This window comes from Desmodus rotundus, chromosome 3 (assembly GCF_022682495.2).
Source record: "Desmodus rotundus isolate HL8 chromosome 3, HLdesRot8A.1, whole genome shotgun sequence".
NCBI classification, from domain to species: Eukaryota; Metazoa; Chordata; class Mammalia; order Chiroptera; family Phyllostomidae; genus Desmodus; species Desmodus rotundus.
Window position 1 is genome coordinate 176,651,726 of NC_071389.1, and position 10,932 is coordinate 176,662,657.

Here is a 10,932-nt window from a genome sequence, read left to right on the forward strand (position 1 = left end):
CATTGGGAGGAGAAGGAGAGACGTCAGAACCTCCCTCACCTGTCTCGTCTCTGCTATAGTCAGGTACATAAAGCCACTCTATGGATGGCTGTAATCCAGCCTCTCTGGGAGATTCCTGGAGAACCTGCAAGAGTCTGGGGGGCAGATGGCCACCTCCAAGAAGATAGGATGGACACTGTAATGGTGGAGAAAAGACTCACTTAGAGACAGAAGGCAGACCCTGTCTCCAGTCCAGTTGGCCAAAGGCCATACAGCTCCTCTGGAGCCTTACCACTGCCCATTCTGAGAGTGCCTTTGCCAAGTTACAAGAAGTCATGGGGCTGAGGGATGGATCTATATAGTCCTCAGGCTAATAAGTGTACATAATATATACCAGGTGCCAGGTACTAACAATCCTTTGAGCTCAAGATTTTTTAAAAAGCCATCCTCTGTCAACCTAGTGGGGGAGGTTCAGTCCTAGAAAAAAAAGCGTGGTTCAATGTATTGATGATGAGAGTACAAACCAAAGATTCAGTGTCAAAGAACCTGATGGAGCAAGAAAAATAGAGACAAAAAGAGTCAATTAGATGACTTTTCATGCAGACAAAGCTTTGGTGCTTCTTGACAGTAACCCAGAAGAGAAGATCATGAGGCCAGGGGAGCGATTTAGCAAATGGCAGAGATGAGCTCAGGTGGCAACTACATAGAAAGGGAAAGAAGCATTCAGCTATAAGAAGTACAGCATGGAAACTTACTCTTGGAGGTTAGAGTCATCTTGGTGGCAAATGGAAGAAAGTCTTTAAGAACTACGGCCCAGAGGAGTAAGAGGTAGGGGATCTAAATAGCAGAGAATGCCAGAGAAGAGAAGGTAAGGGCACCTAATTAGGAAGAAAGATGACCCAAAAATCCCGTCCCTGACCATTTTGGGACTACAGGTGGGAAAAGGAGCATCTGCTTCAGGAGACGTTAGTAGAAGAAGCACTTAGTGGCAGAAAGTGGGAGCTGAATGGCCAAAAAGTGGGTTAACCAGAACAGAGAACTAAAAGAAAAATAGAGGCAAGAAGGTAGCAATGTAGAAGACTGAGAAGGAACCAGGGCAACAGGGAGGGTCGGCATTCACTAAATTACGGTATAAGGTTGTTAATGGAAGTAAAGCCACGGTGAGTTTGGGAGAAACGGCAATGTGGCCAAGGGGTGGATGCTGACTCATAAAATCTTCACCATGGAGAGAAATAATGCTCCTCCTCGCAACTTCTGTGGTATTCTCACCAGCAACATGCAGATGGGCCTTGGGGTCCTGCCTCATGCGGGCCTTCATAGGTTGTCTGTCCAGTGGCTCCTGAAGTAAGAAACTTGCACCAGAATGTAATCATGAATGGTTTCCTTCATCTAGAACAGAGGTTGGCAAACTATAGCCATCTCCCCCAACCCCAAGCCACATCCAACCCCTCTAGGCATTTTCCACCTATGCCAACTTTTGGGCTTTTTTTTTTAAATAAAAAATCGGCCTTTGTGGATGTGGCTCAGTGGATTGAGTGCCAACCTGTGAACCGAAAGGTTGCTGGTTTGATTCCCTGTCAGACCACATGCCTGGGCTGTGGACCAGGGACCCAGTTGGAGGCACGTGAGAGTCAACTGATTGATTATTCTCTTACACATTGATGTGTTTCTCCCTCTCTTCCCTTTTCTCTAGAAAAATAAATATAATATATATTTTTGAAAATTCTGCTGGAACACAGCCACACCCATTTGTGCATGTGTTGCCTACAGCAACATTGAGTAGTGACAGAAACTGTCTTGCAAAGCCTAAAATACTTACTATCTGGCCCTTTACAGAAAGGGCTTCCAATCTTTATCTAAAAGGTCGATAAGACCCAGCTGCGTGCTTGTTAACATAGTGGATCTACATTCTGGTGTAAGCTCCCTCACTGGTGGCAGAATGGGAGCAGTTTGCGGACTGACTTCTGTGGACACTGAGTAGTGCTGTCCATAGAGCAGAGGGGAAGGACAGTTATATCTTATCTGTGAGTTCAAAGGGCAGGCTTCAAGAAGGCAGAGCCACCACGGTACCTCCGCAAAGGCAGTCACCCCGCACCACAGCTCCCCAGAGCCCACAGACATGCTGGGCACCATATTTAAAAAGTGGGGGTGTTTGGAAGCCACAGAAGAGAGAGAGGCCCTGTCTGGAGGTTATTTTCCTGACAGAGGCACTTATGTGTATTTATGCTTGTTTGTCTTCATTATAATCAGACTGCTACCTCCTCAGGGTAAAACTTGTCTAACCATGAACTTCTGAGTGTGCACTTCATTATTAAGGGTAAATAAAGTAATAACAGGAAACCACCAGCTCTCGACTAGGAAAGAACTAAATATTTATTTTTGTTCTATGGAAACTTTTATGAAGTAGTGTGCAATAAAAATGTGCAAGTAATTGGCCTGATTTCTCCCAATTGTAGCATCTGATTCATTTCCTTGGATCTTACTGTGTGAGAAGTTCTAGAGGTAGCTATTTGCCTTGTTTCTTGCTTGTGTGTGTGTGTGTGTGTGTGTGTGTTTTAAATCAGGGATGGCAAGTAGTTTCAGAAATACAGTTTATTCTATGGTAAGACAGTAGCGTAGAAGTTAGTCCTAAGTCCGTTCATTCACTTACTCATTCACTCAACATCACTGAGCACGCCTCATACTACAAGCTGTGCTAAGTACTAAAGGGACAATGATGAGAAAACTACACGGGAAAGGTTGCGGTTGAAGTCTGTTGGGTGAGGAGAGGCCTCATTCGTGGATTGATGGCGACTCCGGTTCTGACTCTGCCTAGCTGTTGAACTCCATCATCTTTGGGCCCACAGTGTTCCCTGACACAGAGATGACCCTGCAGGAATGTGTAACAGTCTGACCTGCCTTCTCTGCTGGGTCACACTTGTCTCACTGCCCTGGCACCCCTGGTAAATTTGACTCACTCACTACCCCAGCCAGGCTGCAGCAGTGGGTGTGGGTGCCTGGAGCTGCTCTCCCACAGCCACGCCTCCTCCAGCCTCTCCAGAAAGGCCCCTCAAGGATTCCTGCAGTCCAGCAACCAGCCCTTCCAGTTGGGCAGAAATTTCCTGCCTTGGCAATCAGAGGCATTTGTTTTGTTTTATTTGAAAGGCACAGCACCTCCCCAGGCAGCCCCACCCTCTGTTCTAATTCCATTAAATCTATTCATTTTGGAACTTTATTTTTGTGCATTCAGAAGAGGAACTAGGAAAGGGGGTAGAGAGACGCTGAAAAAATGAGGGACCTCCATCAACAGATGACAACTGAGGCTCCCTCGAATCCCCCGTTCTGTCTCTGTACTTTCTCCTTCCTTGAATATGTCACCTCCCAGCCCAATCTCCTCACCCCAAGGAGAAATAGGCTGCCTTAATATTACTGTGAAATATATAATGTCACGGGGGTTGGCAATAATTAAAAGATAAAGCAGACATCTGTGTCTTCAGAAAATAACACATGCATCCTGCTCTTAATTTAAAACTACTAACAATGTCATGTTAATATAATTAATGTTTCATTTATTAGCTCCAGTGGGGAATGAACTATTCTACATAATTGATTCTCCCAGAGTGTTAGAATCTAAAATTTGGTAAGTCAAATCTGTTAAACATTTGTCATTGTTATGGTAATCTTTCTAAATGTTCCAGCAGAATGAGCAGCCAGAGGGGAAATAAAGGCAGGCAGAAGGGCAGTCCTTGAAATTCTATGTGTCATCTCCACTATCTGGGAAAGAAAGCCTTTGAAACTGTGCTTCCATCCCAAGGCCTGAAAGGCTGGAAAGGGCGCACAGTGCCCAAAGGAAGAAGCTCATTAACTCCTTTGGGTATTCATGCCACCCCCTACCAAAAGCTGGCACCACCTTTATCTGTCAATCAATATGTACCTTCTTCACCGCCATCCCCAAGTGTACAAGTCCTCAAAACAAAGGACTCGCTCTCTTGGCTCTCTGGCCGCCCCACATGCTTGTCAGCCGGGCCTTTGGCTTGCACACCAATAGATCTGTTGATCTCTGATTCTTTATGGCATTGGCAAGGACCAGGTCTCTCCTGTTAACATAAATATATTGTATTATTCTCTATTTCTCTAAATAAAACTCACCCACCATAACTTATTACCCACTATAAGGACAGACTCCTCTCCGTCATTACATACCCAGTGCCTGGTGGAGGAGTAGTCAGGCTCCAATATGTCTGTAGAAAAATTACTTATAACCTGCAACATTGAACTTTGATGCAGAAGAAGAATGAGTTTTGGGGCTTTGAAATTATGGAGAGCTCTTTGTCCTTACCTCAGGTTGTGGGGATTTTTTGCATTCTTATTTGTGTTTTATAATTCTCCTGTCTCCTCCCTCACCATGAAGCTGCCAGCTTCTTGTCTCTGTAACTAAAAGTTCCCCCCTGTCCCATCAGCACACCGATTCTAATCTGCTGTAGATCAGAGTTAGGCTTAAGAAATACAAGGAGTCTTTAAGAGAGGAGCAGTAACTATGAATTTTTGGTGCCCACACTGACCACCCAAAGGCTTTTTTTGCTTCCTTCTGGTTTCTCAGATGTGTTTCAGACGGCCGCACCTGCTATATGAGTAATTCCCAGATAAGTTAAACATTACTATGACAGCTACAATAGAAACGCATAATAAATGAGTCTTACTTGGGTTAGGATCTCTCACCATATGTCATCCAGGAAAAAAAAATCACTTCTGATCATAGAATGTGACATCTAAATTAACTGGTTCCTCCAGACTTGTGAGCCAAAGCCAACAGAGGTCACACTCCAGACAAGTGGGTGTGGAGGCAGGCGTGGGGGGGTGGGTACCTGAAGAGGCTACAGTATTCCTCAAAACTCAGGAGTACACCTCTCCCAGGATGTGCCAAATCTTCCATTTGCTCATGCTATGGGTCTAACAGGCTTTCTCTCCTTGGGTCCCGGAAACTCCGAATTTATCACAGCATCCATCCAGCAGGACGGAGAGTTTCCCAGAGTTCCCACAGACTTGAGAGAATCTCTGCTTTATGCTAAAGTGCTCTCTGCAACACAGATGAAAAGCAAGTGGGTGAAAGTCCTGATTTTGATTTTACCAAGAAATTCTTTAGTCTCTATTGGTATAGTATGTCACTCACAAAGACTTCAACAGAGCTAACAATGAACTGGTCCAAAACAGTGAGGGAGGAAGTAAGGAAATGAGATTAGCATCAAACCCATTGGATCCCACCCTTGGTGTGCCTCAAATACCATCTCAGTTCCAAAGCAAACTGGTTCAGTCACGAGTTTTCTTCCCTCAGCACAGTCTGGTTTAGGGCCAGAGGGTTTTTTGTTGTCTGGACGAAGTGAGGACGGGCTAGGAGGCAGACCTCAAGCTTCATCCCTGAGTCTGCAGCTGCCTCGCCAGGTGACTCCAGGCAGACTGTTCGAGCCCTTTTGGATTCTGACTCTCAATTCTCCTGTCTGTTAAAATAGTGATGATTGCACCCCTCTGCTCCCAGCATGGTGCGAGACCTTGTTAATAGGTGTCTGGAAAAGCTCCTGTCTCCAGATGAAAGCGTTTATAAGTTTTGGGCTCTGTTCTTAGCTGAGTCTTTGTACAGTTAAATTTTCTTGACTGTGGAAATGGGGCTTCCATAATTTCCTTTGGAGAATGAATTCTCTAACCCCGAATGTGTCTTGGTGAACACAAAGCCTTTATAAATCTCCTAAATTTCCCCCGGCTCATTTTTTAATCTCACAGATGTGGACTCCTTCTACTCTAGGAAAAATTCTTTGAAAATGTTTAATTTTAAAAATTTGTGGTATAAACTAGACTTTTCTAAATCAAATTGTGGGTTGAATGCAGCAGTTAAGTCTTGCTTGCTTAAAATTAAATTTTGAATCTTTTAGAAAACATTGTTTTTCAAAGTAAATAGATACCTTCTTATATTCTTTTAACAGCTGTATTGAGGTATAATTGACATACAATAAAACACACTTTTTAAATTGTACCATGTGAAAAGTTTTACATACACATACCTCCATGAAACCATCACCATAATCAAGATAATGAACACATCCATCACCTGCGCTGTATAATTCCTCACTGTCTCCCTTTCCCTTGTAGTCTGCATTTTCTAGAATTTTATATAAATAGAATAAAAAAACATGTGCTCTCTTTTTCCTGGACTCTTTCACTCAGTATAATTATTTTTAGATTTAACCCATGTTATTGGTTATATCAGTCCATTGCTTTACACTGCTGAATAGTATTCCTTTGTGTGGCTATACCATTTGTTTCTCTTTTTCCTTGTTGATGGATACTTGGGTTGTTTCCAATTTGGGGCTGTTACAAATAAAGCTGCTATGGCATTCGTGTGCAAGTCTTTGCATGGATGTATTCTTTCATTTCTCTTGGGTAAATACCTAAGAGAGGAATGGCTAGGTTGAATGATACAGTAATATCTTCTTAGTAGATCCTGAAAAAAATAGGTTTGACGAAAAGCATGATGGATGTGAACCCCTATACATAGTTCTCTTTATGCCTGCAAGTGTTAATCATGGAACAAAAAGAAATTATACTTACTTCTCTTTTTCTTATATTATGATAGTCATAGAAAGATTTGCTTTTGTGTTACATAATGCAATTACAAAATGTAACTGACCAAACTGGGGCTCGTCCATGTGGTACCCTGATGCACGACCCAACAGTTAGTGTTGAAGGAAACATGTCTTTATTTACAGGATTCCAACCTTGGGGGTCTGAGAGCGCTCCTGCACAGAGCCCTGTTCTCCCACGAGACCCAGCACTTCCCTTGCTCCCCACCAGGCTATGAGCCAGAACCATGCCCAGAAGTTCCCCATATCCTTATCTGTTCTTCAGCCAGCTGTCAAACATGTGTCCACCCCTCTGGAAGGTGCTCTTGTGGGTGTGAGTTGCCATCCTCTCGCAGCAGCTCTCTCCTTCAGGATCAGGGGTACATTGTCTTCAGCCTCACCGTAGTGGTTCAGGGAAGCAGGTGCTGTGTTACACTGGATCATGGTGGAGTCCAGGGAGGCACACATCCCAAGAGAGTAACTTCTCTGTATGTCCTTCACAGAAGCAGAAGTCTGCAGCTCAACAGTCCCAGTTTGACTCCAAGCACCTCTCACAAACCCGTGTTCGGTTTGGCAGGTCCCTGCACAGCTCCATCAGCTCTCTCCTTACACCCTTTCCTCCAGTCCTCGTGGCTGCTACCCCACTACAGACCACACGGCATCTTCCTTTTTACCAACCTAGGCCGAATGGTGGAAAAACCCCCTTCTCTTTCAGACCACCCTTATTTAAATGCTCAGCCCAGGACTTCCTACATGACCTCATATTCCACCCATCCTAGGATGTGCTACTTTTGCCAGTTCCCCCATATCTTTTACCTTCTTTCGGCTGCCATCTTTAGTTAGGGCAAGAGTTCCCTGTGACACAGGGCCATCCAGGGTGGGCATCCATCTCCCCTGGCTATGTCACAAGTTTCACTGTACCTTTTGCCTGGGGCAGCAGCACAGCTATTAACTTGCCATGGTTATGCAAAGTATCTTAAACATCTACTTCCCTCCTCCCCTAACCAAGGGTTTTGGAAGTATATGCTCTGCTGTTTTCCAGGGACCCCCACTCTGCACTCCATTACAGGAATGCTTTTGTATATATTGTCTTAACATATCCTTACAAGCAATTGCCTCTTCTGTTTCTCGATCAATTCCAATTGATTATCTTCTTGCACAATAGTAGCATCTCCAAAACTGAATGAAGTATTCTAGATGTATTCTCAAAAGAACTACATATCTAGATTGTTTTTGCTCTCTTATTTCTCAAATGGCAACATTTACCATAGGTCATATTCCATTGCCAAAGGCTGCATTGTCCCCACCTCAAACGTGAATCAGCAAGGTGTAGACCAGAGGTTGTATCTGCTTGCTTTTGGCTGCTGTCTGCTTTCTGTCTTTCTCATATCATGTGTCTACAGACTCATCAATCACTAATGCTGTAGTTTATATCTTAAAAACTTCATATCCTGACTCCAATTCTTTCACAGAAATCTCCAATGAAAACATATAGAAACTGGTCTTTCATTTTTTTAATTGTTACTTATTTATTTTAATTTTTTTTACTTTTTTCTTTATATTTTATTTTTTTATGCTATATAGTTGCCCCCACTATTTCCCCTTTTGCCCATCTCCACCCAGCCCCCATCACCCCCAACCCCAGGCCATCCCCACACTGTTGTCTTTGTCCATGGGTCATGCATGTTTGTTCTTTGGCTATTCCCTTCACCTTCTTTCATCCAGTCCCCCTCCCCTCTCCCCTCCAACAGCTGTCAGTCTGTTCCATGTATCTATGCCTCTGGTTCTATCTTGTTCATTAGATTCCACATATAAGTGAGATCATATGGTATATGTCTTTGACTGGCTTATTTCCCTTAGCTTCATAGTCTCCAGGTCCATCCGTGCTGCTGTGTAGTGTTCCACTGTATAAACGTACTAAGGCTTTTGGTATCATCTACTGATGGGCTTTTAGGCTGTTTCCAGATCTTGGCTACTGTAAAGAATGCTGTCCTGAACACAGGGGTGCACGTATTCTTTAGAATTAGTGTTTCGGGAAAGAGACAAAAACTGTTCTTTATGTAATTCCCAAACTCCGAATCATCTTATCGTGTTGTTTAGGTTAGAAAATAATAATATTTGTGAAATACTGTTAAAAACCAAACTTGCATTTTTACTCTTTTATGCCAAATATAACTTCATTTAATAATTGCAGGAAAATTTTAGTGAGGCCTTTACAATCATTACTCAAGAAACCGTTACCTGTCTCTCTTCTTCCCCTCTGCCCTGCCTTCTGCTTTCTTGCTGCCTTTTTTTTCTTTATTCTTCCAATTTCTTCTAAGGTTTGGAGAAAACCATCAGTCGAGATAATCCTAAAAACAGTGTTTGGCTTTGGGACAACTGGTTTCCCCCTTGCAAAAGTTAGGTTATGTCCTCCCCTCCACAAAAACACAATTTAATATGGATTTTAAAAATTAAAAACAGAACAATGAAAGCATTAAAACATATACAATTTAAAAAATAATATTAGAATGGAAAGAGTCTGCCTAAGTAGGACATAAAACCTATAATACATAAAGAAAATTATTAATAGATTAGGTATGTAAATTTTCCATTTCTGTATGTGAAAGATAGTATAACTGAGTTAAAGAGTAAGAAACACATTGGAAAAAATACTTTAGATATATATGTGTGTGTGTGTGTGTGTGTGTGTGTATGGCATTATATATATATATATATACACATATATACTCAATATATAAAACGTTCCCTGCATTGAATTGTACCCTTAAGACTTATACATTTTACTGTGTGTAAATTTTATCTCAGAAAGTAAAAAGGACTAACAAATATTAACTTTTGTTACTGATAACGTCTGAAGTATTTAGTGTACTGATATCTGCAACCTACCTTGAAATGCACAAAAATAAGGTGGGTTGACACATGAATAAAGGGATGGATAGATGGAAAGATATGTGAAAAGTAAGTATAGCAAAAATGTTCATTATCAGATCTAGATGGTGAGTATATAGATGTTAACTACACAATTCTTTCAACTTTCCGTAGGCTTGAAGATTTCCATTACAAAATATTGGGAGAAAGCTCCCTGAAATGAATCTAAAAATACACTTAACTCTTAAGAACAATAAGCAAAGCAAATTAACAGACAATTTGAAATAAATAAAACCAGTGGACTAAAAGGAGGGGGGAAGATGTTTAATCTCACTTAGAATCATCAAAAATTTATAAAGCTTGATAACATCCAGCAGAAATACACATACAGGAAATATATACATGTAAGGATATTTGTCGGGTTTTTTTTTTTTTTTTTTGCTTTAAAATAGAAGGGGAAAAAGAGAGAAAATGAAAAACGAAAATAAAAAACAAAACACCCTTCCCCAGGCCACTAACGCACATAGATTATCTTGCCCTGTAAACAATCGAGGCTCAGAAGGCTCAGGAAGAAACTTTGGTCTTGCTCTTTACTGTCTAAACGAATTTAAGATAGGGAGATATCATAAATAACTACAGTCAAATCTGAATTAGGCAGAATAAACGAGGAGGAACCTAGTAAGACCCACTTGATCAAAGTCCTCCCTGCATCCCACAGTTCTGAGATGGCCCAGCAAACATTTGCATTTGTTTAATAAAATTAACTCTTTTCAACCCCTGGTAAATTGCCTTACTTCCCTTTGAAGCCCTACAGCCCTGCTTCCCCTTCTCAGTCCAGAAGGACAAATACTCCTCATCTTGCCTTACTGTCTCTGGAATGTTCATGCTTATGTGTGAATTCCCCACATGCACGTACTAAAACTTAATTTTCTCCTGTTAATCTACTTTCTGTCATTTTAATAATTCTACCAGCCAGAAGAATTAAGAGGAGAAAGGGAAATTTTCCTATCCCCAATAATGTGCACGTACAGAACTCTATGCAGCAGTGAGGGAAAGTGAGGTAGTTCTATAGGCACGGGTGGGAAAGATCTCCATGGTCTATTGTTTCCTGGAAAACATGGACATGGCAGAATGGATTGTATAAAATGACCATTTAAAAATAAATAAATAAAATGACCCTTTACATAAAAATAATATTAGAACTGTAAATGTATGCAAATGCACATTAAAAATGTCCAAAGGCACACATATTTAATTTGTGCATTATCTTAGGAAAAAGGGAAATTGGATGAAGGGAGAACAGACACTAAAAAGACATTTAAGCTTCTACACTGTAGACATCTATATTAGCTGGACTTTTTACAACAAAAATGCACTACTATCATAACATTACATTACTAATTGTCCTAGCATGCTAATAATGACTATTTTCTAAATATCCCTAAAACACCCTGTGAAAATTGCAAAATTTGGTCAAGAACCCATGTATTTC